The following is an 18,441-nucleotide window of genomic DNA, read 5'->3' on the forward strand; positions in this document are numbered from 1 at the left end:
AATATCAATTTAACTCATATGCTACTTTTCGTTGTCTATATATTAATTACCACCAGTCAGAGAAAACATATGGTATTTGTCTTTTGGGGGCTGGCTTCTTTCATGAAGCATACTTTTTTCCAGTTCATCCATTTAGTTACAAAAGATAGGATTTCATTCACAATTATGGCTGAATAGTATTTTACACTGTATATATAGCTCATATTCTTTTTCCAGTCACCAGTTGATGGACTTCTGGGTTGATTCCATGTTAGCTATTATGAATTGAGCTGTAATAAACATGAGGGTACAGATAACTATGCCTATGCATATTCTATTTCATTTCATGTGGATAAATTCCTAGGAGTCAGATGGCAGGATCATATGGTATGTTTGTTTTCAGATTTCTGAGGAACTTTGATACTGCCTTCCATAATGGCTGTACTAGCTTCATTCCCACCAACAGTGGGTTAGGGTACCTTTTTCTCTCCCTCTCCACCAGCCTTTATTGTTTGTTGACTTTTTCAAAAGAATTATTTATTTGAAAGGTGTAGTTAATTATAGGGAGAGGCAGAGGCAGAGAGACAGAAGTATTTTATCTGCTTGTTTATGCTCCATATGGCACAACAGGTGGTGCTGGTTCAATCGGAAGCCAGAGTTAGGAGCATCTCCCTGGTCACCCATGCGGGTGCAGGGACCCAGGCACTTGGGCCATCCTCCACTGCCCTCCCAGTCCAGAGCAGAAAGCTGGACTGGAATAGCAGCAACCGGGACCAGAACTGGCACCCATAGGGGATGCTGTCTCCACGGGTGGAGGATCAACCCAGTGTGCTATGGCACTGGCCCCCATCAGGGATATTTTTCTATAGTACTCTCTCTCAACTGTATCTTTTTCTAGTTGAAGAATTAGGGTGATGCAGGATTAATAGAAGGAGTTTGAGAGGATTGTCTCTCTTTCAATTGTGTTGAATAATTTGAGAATGATTAGTTCTTTAAAAGTCCTGTAGAATTCAATAGTGAGGCTGTCTGATCCTGGACTTTTGCTTGTTGGGAGGGTCTTTATTACTCATCCAATCTCTGTCTTGGTTTTTGGTTTGTTTAGCTTTTCTATGTGTCTTCATGACTCAATTTTGGTATATTGTGTATGTCCAGGAATCTGTTGATTTTTCCTCTAGGATTTCCAATTTGTTAGCAGTCACAACAGATGCCCACATCCTATATTGCAGTGCTAATCTGAGTTTTGGGTACTCCACTTCCAAACCAATTTCATGTTAATACCCCTAGGAAGCAACGGATAATAGCTCAAATTGTTTCCTTCCTGTCATCTAATTTGGAGAACTGTAACCTCAATGGGGATTTGAAACCTGGTCTTGCACAGTTGTAGCCATATAGAAAGTGAACCAGAAGATGGGAGATCTCTCTGCTTCTCTTTCCTTCTTTTTTATCTATGTGTCTCTCTGCCTTTTTGTTAATCATATTAAAATATTTAATTACTTATTTGAAAGAGTTACAGAGAGAGGGAGTGACAGAAATCTTCCACCACCTAATTCATTTTTGAGATGACTTTAATAGCCAGAGTGTGGCCAGGTTGAAGCCAGGAGCTTTTCCTGCAATGTGCGTGGCAGCATCCCAGGCACTTGGGCCATCTTTCCCTGCTTTTTCAGTCCATTGGTAAGGAGCTGGATCAGAAATGGAATAGCTGGTACTTGAACTGGTGCACGGAGAGGATGGCAATGTAACAGATAGCAGCTTTGTCCACTGCACCACAACCACCAGCTCCTCTATCTGCCTTTCCAATAAATAAATCTTTTGAAAAAGAACTGAAGGTAGTAAAAGTCATCATGACTGAGCAATGGCAAATTTATTGAAGTGATCTATTTTCTTAATGATCCTTTTATGAATTTGAAAGGCAGCACTAGAAAGAGAGAATGGGAGAGATTGATCTTCCTCCTGGTTTGTTCACTCCTCAAATGGCTGCAATGACTGTGGCTAGGCCAGACTGATATCAGGAGCCAGGGGCTTCTTCCAGGTCTCTCACAAGGGTGCAGGAGCCCCAATATTTGAGTCACCCTGTGCTGCTTTTCCAGACACATTAGCAGAGAACTGGATCCGTTTGGAGCATTAATGTCTATGATACTCTCCTTGCAGTTGAAGGATTTAGAATCCATTTCAATTATGGGTGGGCCAAGTACAACAGCTCCCAATTGTCCTAGGTTTGGATTAGATGGGTTCTGAGAAATTTTGTTAAAGTAGTTATTAAAAAATATATATTATATATAATACTTATAATAAATTATATAATATTATCTATTTTAATTAACACATATAAGATATTATATGCTAAATTATAATATATTTTATATATGAATATATTTATATACATAAATATATATAAATAAATGTAAATATATATATAAAGAATTTATTTATGTATTTGACAGGTTTACTTACAGACAGTGAGAGGAAGAGACAGAGAGAAAGGTCTTCCATATGCTCATTTACTCCGCCAATGACTGCAATGTCTGCAGCTGGGCCAATCTGAGCTAGCAATTTCCAGGTCTCCCATATTTTGGCAGGGACCAAAGCACTTGGAACAGCTTCTACTGCTTTCCCAGGCTATTGCAGAGAGCTGGATGGGAAAAGGAGAAATGGGGACTAGAACTGGTGCTCATATGGGGTGCCAGCATTGCAAGTAAAGGATTACACCACTGCACCACAGTGCTGGCCCCAGTCTATCCTTTATTAAGGAGATCTCAGTAATCATGTTCAGGTATTGCTGTCCTATATTCATGGCCAAAGTCCTAGCAGACAACATGGTTTGGAGAATCGTAAGCACAAGGTGTGTAGGAGACTTCATTTCTCATACAGCACAGTTAATAACAAGGTTCCAAGAGGGGAAATTACTTGCATCGTAGTCTTTGAGAACTAATGGACATCACAGGTGATCTAAAGAATTTAGAAGGTTTGTGAGCCCCTAGAGTGAAAAAGTCACTGGGAGCACAAGGACAGTGCCTAGAGTTTATTTTGATGGATTTTAGCCCCTTGCATTGGAGGGAGGCCCAAAGAAGCTGGACTGATTTGTAAACCTCAAAAGTTTCTTTTCAAGGTGAAGGCAAACTGAGACTCAGGATTTTTGGAAAAACTTTGAACAAAACGCATTTGCCACACTTGGTTAAGACACATCATTTATCTATTGATTTTCATCAGATCTGTTAACATTAGGTATAAGGTTCAGTGGACATTGTGGATGGTATATAGCAATATGATTTTAGTAATATATCATGAGGTGCTTTTTTTTTAATTGGATTTAGCAGCTAAAATTGGGTTACCTAATGGGATATAGCTGGAATAATCACCTTTTTGTTAAACACATCTGAGGTAATAAATGTTAGTGTATGAAGACATTGAGTTTTCTTTTATTGGGCCTTCTTGGTTATTTTAATCTGGGATCTGAGAATTCTCATTTTCTCTAGGTAAGTTGTAACTGAAAAACTTAATTGTATTCCTCATCATGTTGGACCAACTCTGCTGCTTCTGGGATTTTTTTTGTAATTCTGACAATTGGAAATTTGGACAATAGTATAGTTAAAAAGAGATGTACCAAGAAAAGTATTTATTTTTATTCTGATACATATTTTGGAATTCTTCTAAAATTCCTATTGAGTATCCTTGTTAAGTTTAGTTGCATCTCAGGTTAAGAGTTATTGGAGGCTGGTGCCATGGCTCAATAGGCTAATCCTCCACCTGCAGCACAGGCACACCGAGTTCTAGTCCTGCTGGGAGTGCCAGATTCTGTCCCAGTTGCTCCTCTTCAAGTCCAGCAAACTGGCTGCAGCAGCCACTGGGGGGTAATCCAACAGAAAAAAAGGAAGACCTTTCTCTCTGTCTCTCTCACTATCCATTCTGCCTGTCAAAATAAAAAATAATTTTTATAAAAAGACTTATTGGAGTCACTGTAGTGATTATACCCATGTAACTTTGTTAATAAATGCAAATAGAACCTGGGAAAATTGATGTATATCTTATGCTATAGAGACTTAAGATTGAATATCTTTTTTTATCTTTTTTAATTATATAATTTAACGACAAATTTTTGATTTTTTTTGACTTTACTAAGCCACAGCTCTGGCCCCATTAATATGTCTTAACAATGTTTTTTCCTCTCAGACTTATCTCTATTGGTTCAGTTAACTGGATGCCTTTTCTTTACATTCAGATTCTCTCAGCTGTCAAAGCTTATTCATCTTAATTCTGTTGTTCCTGTTTCCCTCCCTTTTATTCTGTCCCTAGGCTAATTGAGGTCATGATTCTCCATTCCTTCTGTGTGGTGTCACAGTAGCCTTGAAGTGTTCTTTTTCTCTTCTGATTTCTAAAGAAAGAAATTATGTATTCCCCCAATTTAGATATTTTAATAATGCACTCTAAAACAAAGGTTAAATGTTCTTAATTTGACAAGAATTTTTGGGGCCAGCGGTGTGGCGTAGTGGGTAGAGCCACCACTTGCAGTGCTGGCATCTCATATGGATCCAGATCTCTGCTATAGCCTGGGAAAGCAGTAGAAGATGGCCCAAGTCCTGGGCCCCTGCACCCATGTGGGAGACCTGGAAGAAGCTCCTTGCTCCTGGCTTTGGATCGGAGCAACTCTGGCCATTGCAGCCAACTGGGCAGTAAACCAGTGAATGGAAGACCCCTCTCTCTTCTCTGCCTCTCTGTGTAACTCTGACTTTCAAATAAATAAATAAATCTTTAAAAAAAGAAGTTTTTCTAATTTTAGATTTGTTCTACTTCATTGTCACTTCATTGTATGTGTAAAGAGTGCATATCCAGTTTTTCTATTTTAGATTTTTGGGATTTTGTATTAGCTCTGCTGTCTATTCATTTTTCTTGAGCATTGGTGATATCTTCTCCTTAGTTGTATTAAGAGAGAGAGAGCAATAGCCCTCATGTCTTTTTAGGTAAGTAAGACATATTAAAACAGAGCATTCAGTATACATTCATAGTAGTTTGACTTGTTCAATTCATTTTCCTGAACTTCCTTGGATATTTGGTCTCTGCTGTACAATTTTCTATACTGATTAATTCTTTGATATTCCCAAATCCAGAAAATGAATGATTCAACAGCTGTGTTCCTGTATTTGCTAGGACTCAGGGTAAGAAGCAAAGTGGAGGTGTTCAGGAATCTACAGGTACATGCTACATAGCAAAGCACATCATTTCCTATACAAAGTGACTGGGAAATCCAGAATCTTTTGCACACTATATTGGATCCTGAACTATTACTGACCTATTCAGTAAGATTTTAATGTATTTATTTTCTGTGTGTGTGTTTGTATTTCTAAATAAACTCTGCTGGGCTACTTAACATTAACATGTATTGCAGAATTCTTTCATCAGTTTTTACTTTTAAAAAGTTTCTTTTTCAGTTTTATGGGAGAGGGTAGAAGCTTTCTGCTATGTAACTGAAAATTCATTCATTCATTAAACTTAAAAATATTTATTGGAAATGAGTGGAATACTATTAATTCTCGTGTGATTTTCATGAAACTAAATACATTCTCTATTTTGTTTTGCTTAAAATTTCTGCATGTGTGGACTTCTTTTTTTCCTTATTGCCCCAAATCCCTTTGTGTATTGGGATGGTAAATGGGTTTTACACTGGACAAAACATGTTATTTTGGCTAAGAAGTACTTAGCCTTGCTGCTTCAAGTATTCAAATATTACATTAGAAATCAGTATATTTGTTTACTGTACAAATGTCTTTTATACAATTTTGTAATATTCTGGGATATGAGAGGGAGCAGGAAATAGGAGGGTTATGGGTGGGAGGGAAGTTATGGGGTAGGGGAACCCACTGTAATCCAAAAGCTGTACTTTGGAAATTTATATTTATTAAATAAAAGTTAAACAATTTTATAATATTCATCTTCCTTTTTATTTCGTCCTTTTTAAAAAAAGATTCATTTATTTTACTTGAAATTCAGTGTTACACACACAGAGAAGGAGAGAGAGAGAGAGAGAGAGCAGTCTTCCAACCGCTAGTTCACTCCCCATTTGGCCACAATGGCTGGAGCTGTGCCGATCCATAGCCAGGAGCTAGCAGCATCTTTTGGGTCTCCTATGCAGGTGCAGGAGCCCAAGGGCCTGGGCCATCCTCTACTGCTGGATAGTAAGTCTTACTTGCCTAAAAAGATGGATAGTAATTTGAGTAGCCAGGACTTGAACTGGCACCCATGTGGGATGTCAGCACTGCAAGCCACAGCTTTACTTGCTACACCACAGCATCGGATCCTTTATTTTTATGACTATTGCTACGCTATTGGAATTTATAATTGATAATGCTGAACAATTGAAACTGTCTTATTTACAATTGTAGGACTGGATATGGCAATTTTACTTGAAGTAAATTATGTAGCCTGCTTATTGTATGATTTTTGGAAAAGCATGTATTTATATATAACAGCAGATCTGTTAATCATTTAAAAGTGAATTATCATGATTACCCAGATGTAAAGAATGCAATATGTGCTAATGAGTTAGCAGTCACAGACATTTAGAATTAGAGGGATTTTAGAACCTTTTCAATACTGCAGTTTTTATGAAAAACTAATAATTTTTTTTATTTGACAGGTAGAGTTATAGACAGAAAGACAGAAAGGTCTTCCTTCCGTTGGTTCACTCCCCAAATGGCTGCCACAGTTGGAGCTGTGCCCATCCAAAGCCAGGAGTCAGGTGCTTACTCCTGGTCTCCCATCTGGGTGCAGGGCCCAAGCACTTGGGCCATCCTCCACTGCCTTCCCGGGCCATAGCAGAAAGCTGGACTGAAAGAGGAGCAACCACGACTAGAACCCTTTGCCCATAAGGGATACCCACACTACAGGCAGAGAATTAACCAAGTAAGCCATGGCGCTGGCCTCCGATAAATTTACTTTTAACAAAATATCAAAATATCTTATTCAGTATAAAGTTAGTAGTGAAAAAGAGACTACCTTGTTGAACACAGAAATTTGAGATTATATTTCTTGGTATTAATTTGCATCTTAAGGCTTATTGCCTAGTTTATTTCAACATTTCAATCTAATATTACTAATAATATCTTGTACTTAGTGGTTCACTGTGTGCCAGACAATATTCTTTTGATTTTTTAAAGGATTTATTTATTTATTTGGAAGTCAGAGTTACACAGATAGTGAACAAGAGGAAAAGAGAGAGAGAGGTCCTCCATCTGCTGGTTCACTCCCCAGATGGCCTAAAAGGTCAGAGATATGCCAATCTGAAGCCAGGAGCCAGGACCTCTTCAGGGTCTCCCATGCAGATTCAGGGGCCCAAGGACTTGGGCCAACTTCCTACTGCTCTCCCAGGCTATAGCAGACAGCTGGATGGAAAGTGGAGCAGCTGGGACTTGAACCAGCCTCCATATGGGATGCCCCCACTGCATGCAGTGGCTTTACTGGCTACACCACAGCACTGGCCTCAAGACAATGCTCTAAAATGATGCATTAATTATTCCCAAATATTGAAAAGTGGCATGGTACACATTTGAATGTGTTGTTTTGTACTAGTTGTAGAAACAGTTTAAAATATATTTATATTTAAAAATGTAAGCTTTGATCTAAAGGTTTACTTTCCCCTAAGGTGCCTGTTCGAAACTGAGAGATCGTTGAAGTCTCAAGATAGAGTACAACTGATCTTATCCAAGCCTCCTTTATCACATGAGGATGCTAAATGCCAAGGCCCAGAGAAGTAAAGTGAATTGTTCAAGGTCACACAGGTAAGTTGTAGCAGGGATAATTCTGTATTAGCATTAGGTATCCTGATACATAGGCCACTGTTCTGTCAATTTCATACTCCTTCTGGAGTTAAAGATTCTAAGTTGTGGAAAATTAAGTTTGGAAATTTAGTGGTTGCTATGTTGTTATGGTGAGAAATTTCTGTGTATAGCTATGAGTTGCTTAAATTTTATTCAATATATTTTTCTAGTATGTTTGCTATTTATTTGAAATGTACAACAAGTAGCTTCATCTATTTGCCAAAAGAATTTTTTAAAGATTTATTTATATTATTTGAAAGTCAGAATTACACAGACAGAGAAGGAGAGGCAGAGAGAGTGGTCTTCCATTCACTGGTTCACTCCACAGTTGGCCTCCATGGCTGGAGCTGTGCCAACTGGAAGGCAGGAGCCAGGAGCCTCTTCCTGGTCTCCTATGCAGGTGCAGGGGCCCAAGGACTTGCACCATTTTATAATGCTTTCCCAGGCCATAGCAGAGAGCTGGATAGGAAGTGGAGCAGCCAGGTCTTGAACTGATGCCCCTATGGAATACCAGCACTGCAGGTGGCAGCCTCACCCACTATGCCACAGTGCCAGCCCTTGCCAAAAGAATTTATAGAAGCTATTCCATATATACACTTCACAATTATTTAGTTACTTGACATGAACTATCCCTGCATATTTGAAAATTTTGAATGGTATCACTTGGGTTTTAAGAATGTTATATTTTAGGTCTCTTAATATTTTTAGTGATGATGTTTTAAAGGCCCTTTCTGTTTTATGGAAAATGATAAGGATTTTGTTTTACAATGGCCATAGTATTACCACTTAAAGCAATAGATTAAATAACACTTTTAAACAAAGTCATTTAATACTGAATTCTAAAACACTGGTATATTTTAAGTGAGAAGCCGGATTTCTTTCAGATATTCTAAATAAGAATGATAATCAAAATTGAAGACATCTACAGTTTTTAATCACTTGTTTTAAATATTGGTCATAATGGTCCAATTTAGAGTTTTAATTTTCATTAGCTTTTAAAAGATTCAGTACGGTTCATAGAAAAAATTAAGAGAACATAATTATATATTCAACCTCCCTCCCTTCTTTTTCCTTCTTTGTCATTTTTTTTTAGCTTATGAAATGACATTTTCCATTTACATTACATTAAAAAGGGTTGTTGAATCAAGGGACAAGTTTAACAGGCAAAAAGCAGAAAGATCGTAATTTAGAGGGAATACAGACAATGGCTCTAAACAATATTTGAATATCACATCTAAACAATATTTGAATAAATTGATAAAATAAATATTTTAATTTCTCCTACTAAAATGCTCAAAGTCTTTAATTATTTATCAAATATTAGTGCAAAATTATGGATTTAAATGATCCCAAAAAGTGATGAATTTTTGTGTAATAAAGTCCAATTTTTGTCAAGGCTTTTTAACAGTCTCACAGAAAACTTATGTTTGTGAATGGGAAGAATAATATCAAAATGTCCATACTACCAAAAGCAATTTGCAAATTCAATGCAATCCCAATCAACATACCAACGATGTTCTCAGAGCTAGAAAAAATGATGCTAAAATTCATATAGAAACATGAGAGATGCTTAACATCTAAAGAAATATTATAAAGCAAAAAAAAGCTGGAGACATCACACCATATTTTAAGACATATTACAGGGGTCAGCACTATGACAAAGCAGGTAAAGTCACCGTCTGCAGTGCCGGTATCTCATATGGGTGCCAGTATGTTTCCCAGCTGCTCCACTTCGTATACCCCTCTCTGGTATAGCCTGAGAAAAAAGTAGAAAATGGCCAAAGTCTTTGGGCCCCTGCACCTGCATAGAGACCTGGAAGAAGCTCCTGACACTTGGATTCAGATCAACAGAGCTCCGGCCATTGTGGCCATTTGGGGAGTAAACCAGTGGATGGAAGACCTCTCTCTCTCTCTGCCTCTACCTCTCTGTGACTCTGCCTTTCAAATAAATAAATAAACTGCAAAAAAAAAAAAAACACAAAAAGAAGAAGTGTTAGCACTGATATAATAACAGACACATAGTTCAATGGAAAAAACTAGGTAGCATAGAAATAAACCCAAATTTCTACCAGCAACTCATATTTAACAAAGGAACTAAAATGAACTGGAGAAAGAAGAATCTCTTTCACAAGTGGTGCAGAGGAACTTGATGATCCAAATGTAGAAGCCTGAAAATAGACTCCAACATCACTTACACTATGTGAAAGTGAACTCACAGTGAATGAAAAATCTAATCATAAGACCCAAACCCAAGTAAACATAGGGAAACTCTAAATATTGTCAACACACAATAGCTTTTGGGTAAGATTCCAATAGCAATAGTCACAAAAATAAAAACAGAGACATTTGAGTATATCCAACTAAGATACTTCTTCACAACAAAGTAAACATCAGAGTGTAGATACAATGAACAGATGGCAGGAAAAATTAAAACTCTGAATGTTTACAGATTTCCAGAACATTTACATGAATTGGAAAAACTCCAAAAAATACAGGCAAGGATCTGAATAGACATTTCTCAGAAGAAATGTAAATGGTCAAAACATGTGAATATGCCCGATGTCACTAGCCATTATGTAAATATAAATCAGAACACCATATCAGTCTCCAACACCTGTGGGAGAATACAACACTCAGGTGTTTGTGTGTGCAGCAAGTGGGTTTAGAGGACCCTGTTCACCTCTGGAGAGCAGAGTCTACGGGGAGACAAAGAAACCTTACTGCTTTCCTAATGGGCTTATTAAGTTCTTGACCAGTGCCTGTTAGTCTTGCCACAAACTTTCTAGTCTCACTACTTTCCTTCTTCTTCCTCTTCTCTGTGGCTTGTAAAATAGTATACATTCTGTATACTGTGGATACTTTAGATTTATTTTATTCCTTCGGTCTCCTATGAAGTTCCTCCACAAAAACACAGCCCTCAAAATATTCATTCATTTATGCAGTCTGCAGATTTCATGAGCTACTAAATTCCAAATAGTATGTTAAAGGCAAGATCTAGGCCTAAGAGAAAAGTGGTCTGAATTCTGTGCCTAGAAGAGGATTTGGGACATAGTAGAATTTCGGTGAAGTGCTATGTGAATGACATGCACTCAGTAAATGAGTAATCTAAAGCATACACTGCATTCAAGCAACACAGCAGCCCTACTCACCTCAGGTAGAGCAATTGAGAGGAATAATGTGAACAAAAATAAGACATCAATAAGTTGAATAATAACAGAGAAAAAACAAAATGAGATAGATGCCAACATTACTGACCTATTTTTGAGGAATTAAATTGATAGAGGGGCTGGCATTGTGGCTAAGTGGGGTAAGCTGCAATCTGTGAGGCCAGCATATCATGTGAGTTCCACTTTGAGCTTAGGAATCTCCACTTCCAATTTAGCTCACTGCTAAACACCTGGGAAATCAGCAGAAGATGGACGAAGGACTTGGGTCCTTGCCACTGATATGGGAGACTTGGATGATGCTCCTGACTTCAGCATGCCCCAGGCTCAACTTTGAAACTCTCTGGGGTGTGAGCCAGCAGATGAAAGCTATCTCTGTCTTTCCTCCTCTCTCTAAATCCACTTTTCAAATAAACAAAGATTTAATAAACAAATTAACTGATTTCAAAATACACAAAAACATGAACAATACTATATCATCTTGATGCCAAACTGATAAAAAATAACAAATGCTAGAGAGCACATGGGAAAAGAAAACCATCATATATGGTGGATGAAAACACAAGTTAGTACAGATGTTATGCAGAACAGTATGGCCATTCCTTAAAAAGGATAAAAATTGGGCCGGTGCTGTTGTGCAGCGCCTGAGGGGCCAGCATCCCATTTGGGTGCCAGTTCTAGTTCCAGCTGCTCTTCTTCCAATCCAGCTCTCTGCTATCTCCTGGGATAGCAGTAGAAGATGGCCCAAGTCCTTGGGCCCATGCACCCATGTGGGAGACCCAGAGGAAGCTCCTGTCTCCAGGTTTCAGAATGGCATAACTCTGGCCTTTGTAGTCATCTGTAGAGCGAACCAGCTAATGGAGGACCTCTCTGTGTCCCTATCTCTATTGTAACTCTTTCAAATAAATAACAAAAATTTAAAATAAGATAAAAATTGACCTACCATGTGAGAGTTATCTTGCTCTTGGCTATATAGAATAAGGAACTTTTATTAGAAGGAAAGGAGAAGAGCATATCAAAGATACAGCAATTTTCCCATAACACAGCCACTATAACACAGTTCACTGCAGCCAGGATGTGAAACCAATCTAGCTGTCCATCAGTGAAAAACAATGGACAGGGCAACCTCTTTTAGATACAAAAAAAGAACAAAATATTATTAAATTAATTGAAATAAGACAGAAGCAGGAACACAAATGTCACCTGGTCCTTGTCACATGTGGAAGTGAGAGAAAATAATGGATCTGAACACAGAACTGTGATTACTAGAGGCTGAGAAGGGAAGCAGCTAGGGATAGAGGGGGATTGGATAATAGGTAACAAAATACAAAGAGGCAGAAAGAACTTCTGGTGCCCCATAATATAATGAGATGACTACATTCAACCATATTAGGTTCTGTGTAAAGAACTGAAAGAGAGGAACTGGTAGTCTCAAATCATGGAGAAGAATTAGAAACTGTAGTTGCTTGGGGGCCAGCATTATGGCACAGTGGGCTAACACCCTGGCCTGAAGCACCAGCATCCCCTGTGGGTACCAGTTCTAGTCCTGGCTGCTCCTCTTCTGATCCAACTCTCTGCTATGGCCTGGGAAAGCAGTAGAAGATGGCCCAAGTCCTTGGGTCCCTGCACCCAAGTGGGAGATCTGGAAGAAGCTCCTGGTTCCTGGCATCAGATTGGCAGAGCTCCGGCCATTGGGCCACCTGGGGAGTGAACCGGCAGAGGAAGACCTCTCTCTCTCTCTGCTGCTACTTCTCTCTGTAACTCTGTCTTTCAAATAAATAACTCTTTAAAAATTAATAAAACTGTAGTTGCTTAGCTTGATCACTTTTTACTGCATAAATGTGTGCAAATATTGCACTACACCCTGTAATAATGCATGACTAGGACACATTAATCACAAATTATTTCAATGAAATTTTAAAAATTAGAAGCATTTCTTTATATTAACAATGAACTATTTGAAAATGAAATTAGAGAAACATTTCCATGCATAGCAGCATAAGAACCAGGAACCAATGTCTTCAATGTTATCAGTGATGAATCAGATTCACAGCCCCCAGCACTCAGTTTTTGCCATAGACCTTACCATGGCAATTGTGGGCATATAGTAGTAAATCAATGGGCAGGAATCCTTTGTCTCTAAATCTGCTAAATAAATAAACAAGGAATTCATCAAAGAAAAAGAGATATCAATTTGGATGCCAGGTCACAAAAACACATGCACTTGAGCTATCCTCCAGTTTGTGATGCCAACAAATCTTTCAGACATGTTACATTTTCAGAGACTTTTCTGTAATCTTGCTAAGCTTTCTGGAACTCTGCCTTATAGCAAAGCGATTCCCAATTCCATTATACTCATGATATTTCTTTTGTGTGATATATTAGTTTACCATCTAGAGATAATTTATGGTACAAAACTTTTGTATGCATGCATGTTTTCTCATTTGTGAGTCTATTCATGGGAATTGAAGACTGATTTATAGCAGAAATACTTTTTCCAAATTCATTGCATAGACTTTTGTTCCTTATGAATTCTCTGAAGTCTGTTGATGTCTAATTTCTGGCTAAAGGTTTTATCATATTTACAGCATGCAAAGACTATCACCTTTTGTGAATTCTGTATCTATACAAGCCTGAAATAAAGAAAATGTTTTTACACAATCGGTATACTCCTAAGAAACCACCTGTGTCAATTCTCTGATGTACCATTGACTTCTGACAAACAACCTTTTCACACTAATAATATTTATAAGCTTTCTCCTTTACATGAGTCTCTGTTGGATAGGATGTGATTTCCAGCAAAAGGTTTTGTCACAATACTTACATGAATTTTGGAGAAAAGCTCTTCCACATTCATTATATTGTTAAGGTCTCTCCCTTGTTCAAATTCCATGATGGATTATGAGGCATTACCTATGTGAAATGACTTTCTCACATTTATTTCATTCATTAGATATATATGTTGTGCATTCTGATATAAGGAGAGATTTGGGCAGAGCTTTCCAACACTCATTACACCCATAAGGTTTCTCTCCCACGTGAATTCCCTGTTGTCTTATGAGGTATGGCTTCTAATTAAAGGGATTTTACTTTCAAAGGAGTTTTTCCCTATATGAATTTGATGATGTACAATGAGGGCTGAATTATGGTAAAAGGCTCTGAGTCATTACATTCATAAAATTGCTCCCCATGAGAATTCTTTTATGTTTGATGAGGTCTGATTTGCACCACAAAGGCTTATTCACATGTATTACATTCATGCATTTCTCCCCTTGGTGAATTCTCTAATATTTCATGAGATATAACTTGCACAAAAAGGTCATGTAGAAAATTCCTTGTGTGGATTCTCTGATATCTTATGAGTTATGAAGTACAGCAAAGAGGCTTTCCACCATCCTTCCATCCATAAAACCTACCTAAATTGAGCAACAAAGATATAGAAAACGTAAACACACACATAACCGGATGGAAATGATATCAGTAATAAAGATCCTCGCCGCCAAGAAAACCCCAGGACTGGATGGCTTCACTGCTGAATTCTAACAGACATTTAAAGCACTAACTGCAATTCTTCTCAAGTTATTCAAAACAATTGAGAGAGAGGTGATTCTCCCAAATTCTTTCTATGAAGCCAGCATCACCTTCATTCCTAAACCTGAAAAAAGTGCAACAAAGAAAGTAATTATAGACCAACTTCCCTGATGAACATACATGCAAAGATCTGCAACAGAATTCTGGCCAATTGAATCCAACAATGCATCAGAAAGATCATCCACCCAGACCAAGTGGGATTTATCCTTGGTATGCAAGGATGGGACCAAAGGCTTTTCCACAGTCATTTCATTTATAAGCTTTCTCCATGGTGTGAAGGCTCTGATACTTTCTGAGGTTTGACTTCTCAGCAAAGGTTTTTCCACAGTCATTGCACTCATAAGGTTTCCCCCAGTACAAATTGTCTGATGCTTTGTGAGCTTTGACTTCTCAGCAAAGGCTTTTCCACAATTATTGCATTCATAAGGTTTCTCCCCTGTGTGACTTCTCTGATGCATTTTGAGTTGTGATTTCTGGCCAAAGCTTTTTCCGCAGGCATTGCATTCATAATGCTTGTCTTCTGTGTGAATTCTCTGATGCTTTCTGAGGTTTGAATTCTGGCCTAAGGTTTTTCCACAGTAATTGCATTCATAAGGTTTCTCCCCTGTGTGAATTCTCTGATGCTTTCTGAGGTTTGCCTTCTGGCCAAAGGCTTTTCTGCAGTCACTGCATTCATAAGGCGTATCCCCTGTGTGAATTCTCTGATGATTTATGAGGTGTGGCTTCTGGCCAAAGAGTTTTCCATAGTCATTGCACTCATAAACGCTTATCCCCTGTGTGACTTCTCTGATGATTTATGAGGTTTGACTTCTGGCCCAAGGTTTTTCCACAGTCATTGCATTCATAAGGTTTCTCCCCTGTGTGACTTCTCTGATGATTTGTGAGTGTTGATTTCTGGCCAAAAGCTTTTCCACAATGATTACATTCATAAGGTTTCTCCCCTGTGTGAATTCTCTGATGATTTAGGAGGTTTGCCTTCTGGCCAAAGGATTTTCCACAGTCATTACATTCATAAGGTTTCTCACCTGTGTGAATTCTCTGATGATTTATGAGGTGTTTCTTCTGGCCAAAGAACTTCCCACAGTCATTACATTTATAAGATTTCAACCCTGTGTGAATTCTCTGATGTCTAATGAGATCTGACTTCTGGTGAGTGGTTTCTCCACAATCATTACACACATGAGGGTTTTCCACTTATATGAGTGCTGTGATGGAGGGTATGGCAGAATTTAATACTGAATGACTTCCCACAAGGTTTACATGCATAGGATTTCTTCCCTATATTTGGTCTATGATTCAGTCTAACATGTGATTGGTAAATAACAGGTTCCACAGGCCCAATATACTTATAAACGTTCTCTCTTTTGGGACTTTGTTGATGTATACTGAGGTTAGAATTCTTATGGAAATCTTGTACTATTTGAGTTGTCTTGCCAATAGTGGCAATTGACTTATTACAGGTTTCTACCATAAAAAGCTTCTCAGATTCACAGAATATATTCTTGCTTTTGAAGACTTTCCCTTGTCCAATTTGTTCAAGTGCCTGCTCCTTGATCTGAATATTGTGCTGTTGATTAAGAGGTTCACAGAACTGGAGAGTGTTCCCAGGTACCTTAGTAGCACAAAATTTCTCTCCAGCTTGTAGTTGATCAGGCCCACAATGGGGACACATATTGTGACATATACTGCATTCTTCAGGTTTTATTCCTGAATAGTTTCTCTTTTTGATACTCAGTTTTGGAATATGGCTTATACTTAAATTAAGTGTTTTTCTGAATTCAACTCCCTTGGGAGTTAATGTCTTATTATTTGTCATAACATCCTGATGCAGATTTTTCTCCAGACTTTTCTGGTTGGTCTTAATCAGTTCATCCAGTTTCATGGCAACTGAAGTGAGAAAAAAATGATGTCACTACATCAAATATAATTGTTTCTTCTAGCATACTCGTGTAAAAGGAATGAAGTTACTTGTATTTAAGAGGGATAAGATGTTAGGAAAAGTTCTGCATTTGTGCCTCCTCACACAGGGCACCAAAATGTTAGGAAAAGAGTTGTAGAATAGAGGAGAAAGTGTATGAATTTACAGCCAGACAGAATTTATTCAGAGAAAATTAATCCACAGAGGTGGGTGACCAACTGCCTGTACAAGATGGAGCATGAAGGCCCCAATTCCCAGGGGCCAGACCTTTTTGAGGAGGGCTAAGGCTGGGCATGAGGGTAGGGGGCAGCAGTGGAGGGGAATTCCAGGAACTGGGTGGGGGCCTTAGGAACCTGGAAAATAATGCAGGGTGGGGTATGAAGGCAATAGGCTGTGAGACCCAATTGAGTTTCAAGGGCAAGGAATACATTCCAAAGTTTATCTACTTTGGGCAATGAGGGAGAATGGCTCAGGCTTATATCCTCATTCCATCATAAGATTTTCAAAAAATGATTAGAAGATACATATTTATGAATATACAGGTTTTCTCCATTATACATTAATATATTAAATTGTATCCATAGATTTTCCAATGTTCATCCATGATCCTGTTTACTACCAGAATTTTTTCCAAGTATGATTGAATGGTTTTTGTGGTAAGATGTCTTAAATCACTGCTTGGGATGCCTGTATCTCAAAACAGTGCCAGTTTAAGCCGAGGCTACTCTGCTTCCAATACAGCTCTGAGATAATAGATACTGGAAAGCAGCAGATAATGGTTCATGTGCTTGGGACCCTGTGATAGAGATGAGTAGGTGAAATTCCAGGCTTCTGGCTTCAGATTAGTCATAACTGTTGATAGTATTTGGGGAGAGAGTTAATAGAAAATCTATTCCTCACTGTTTCTCTCTCACTTTCTACTTTCACAAAAATGAATAAGACTTCACAGAATGGACTAATATTTAATAAATATATTCACCTGTAATCTAGAAACCAATTTTTCCCTGTCCATTTCTTCAGTTCATTTTTTAATGTATTTTTATTTCTTTATTTGTGAGAGTTAGACTGTGAGAGACAGAGACAAAGATCTTCCTTCCATTGGCTCACCCCTCAAATGGCAAATACATTTGGATCTATGCCAATCCAAATCCAGGAGCCAGGTGCTTCCTCCTTATCTCCATTGTAGGTGCAGGGGCCCAAGCATTTGGGCCATCCTCCACTGCCCTCCCGGGCCACAGCAGAGAGCTGGACTGGAAGAGGAGCAACCAGGACTAGAACCCGGGGCCCATATGGGATGCTGGTGCTGCAGGGGGAGGATTAACCATGTGAGCCACGGTGCCAGCCCCTTTTTCAATTCATTTTTAGAAAAATTGTGGGTTTTGTACTTCTGTGATATTTCAACCATAAATATGGGGAAGTTTTACTAGATCATTTCCTTGAAGGTAAAGAGTGAAATGTGTCTATACTCTAAGCAGGATCACATTCATGGGACAAGATTTGAATATGTGGTTGTCTTGTGTTCTGTCTTCCCAGGCAAACAGCATTTGTGGGATTTTTCTAATGAAAATCTCTGTTTTATCTGCACTATTATAGTTTCCCCATATTTCTAAGGAAACCTGACATCCTAATCTTCTAATAACTACAACAGTTACAGAAAGTTCCAATATACCACCTTGGCTATACATTCCCACCAGTTGAAATAATTTATTCCTGCAACCCAGAGTCTGCTCAATTATTGAAAATTGATTTCTAACTCATTGTGAAGACATCAGCCCTGGTTGCCTCCTCTTGTTTCTTTCTATAAACACTCCTCTGTGATAATTTGAGTTTCTGGAGGTTTGTTGATTTTCACAGAAAACTTCATTTCCTTTGCCTTTACCAGAGATACTGATCTCCATAGATACTGTAGAATGTCTGTGTCTGAATCACAGGACCAGCTGTCTTCAGGAGTAAGACTTGGGAAAAACTCGTGGAAAGAACA

At 38.3% G+C, this 18,441-nt stretch overlaps 1 long non-coding RNA gene across 1 annotated transcript in view; it reads left to right on the top strand.

Annotated features, from left to right (window-relative positions):
• The window catches only part of LOC138848058 (uncharacterized), a 50,663-nt gene that overhangs the window by 19,371 nt on the left and 12,851 nt on the right, over positions 1 to 18,441 (top strand). Inside the window, exon 3 of the long non-coding RNA XR_011385919.1 lies at positions 7,613 to 7,748. This is a non-coding gene — a long non-coding RNA (uncharacterized lncRNA). The remainder of the gene's footprint in view (positions 1 to 7,612; positions 7,749 to 18,441) is intronic.

This window comes from Oryctolagus cuniculus, unplaced genomic scaffold (assembly GCF_964237555.1).
Source record: "Oryctolagus cuniculus unplaced genomic scaffold, mOryCun1.1 SCAFFOLD_51, whole genome shotgun sequence".
In the NCBI taxonomy this organism is placed as follows: Eukaryota; Metazoa; Chordata; class Mammalia; order Lagomorpha; family Leporidae; genus Oryctolagus; species Oryctolagus cuniculus.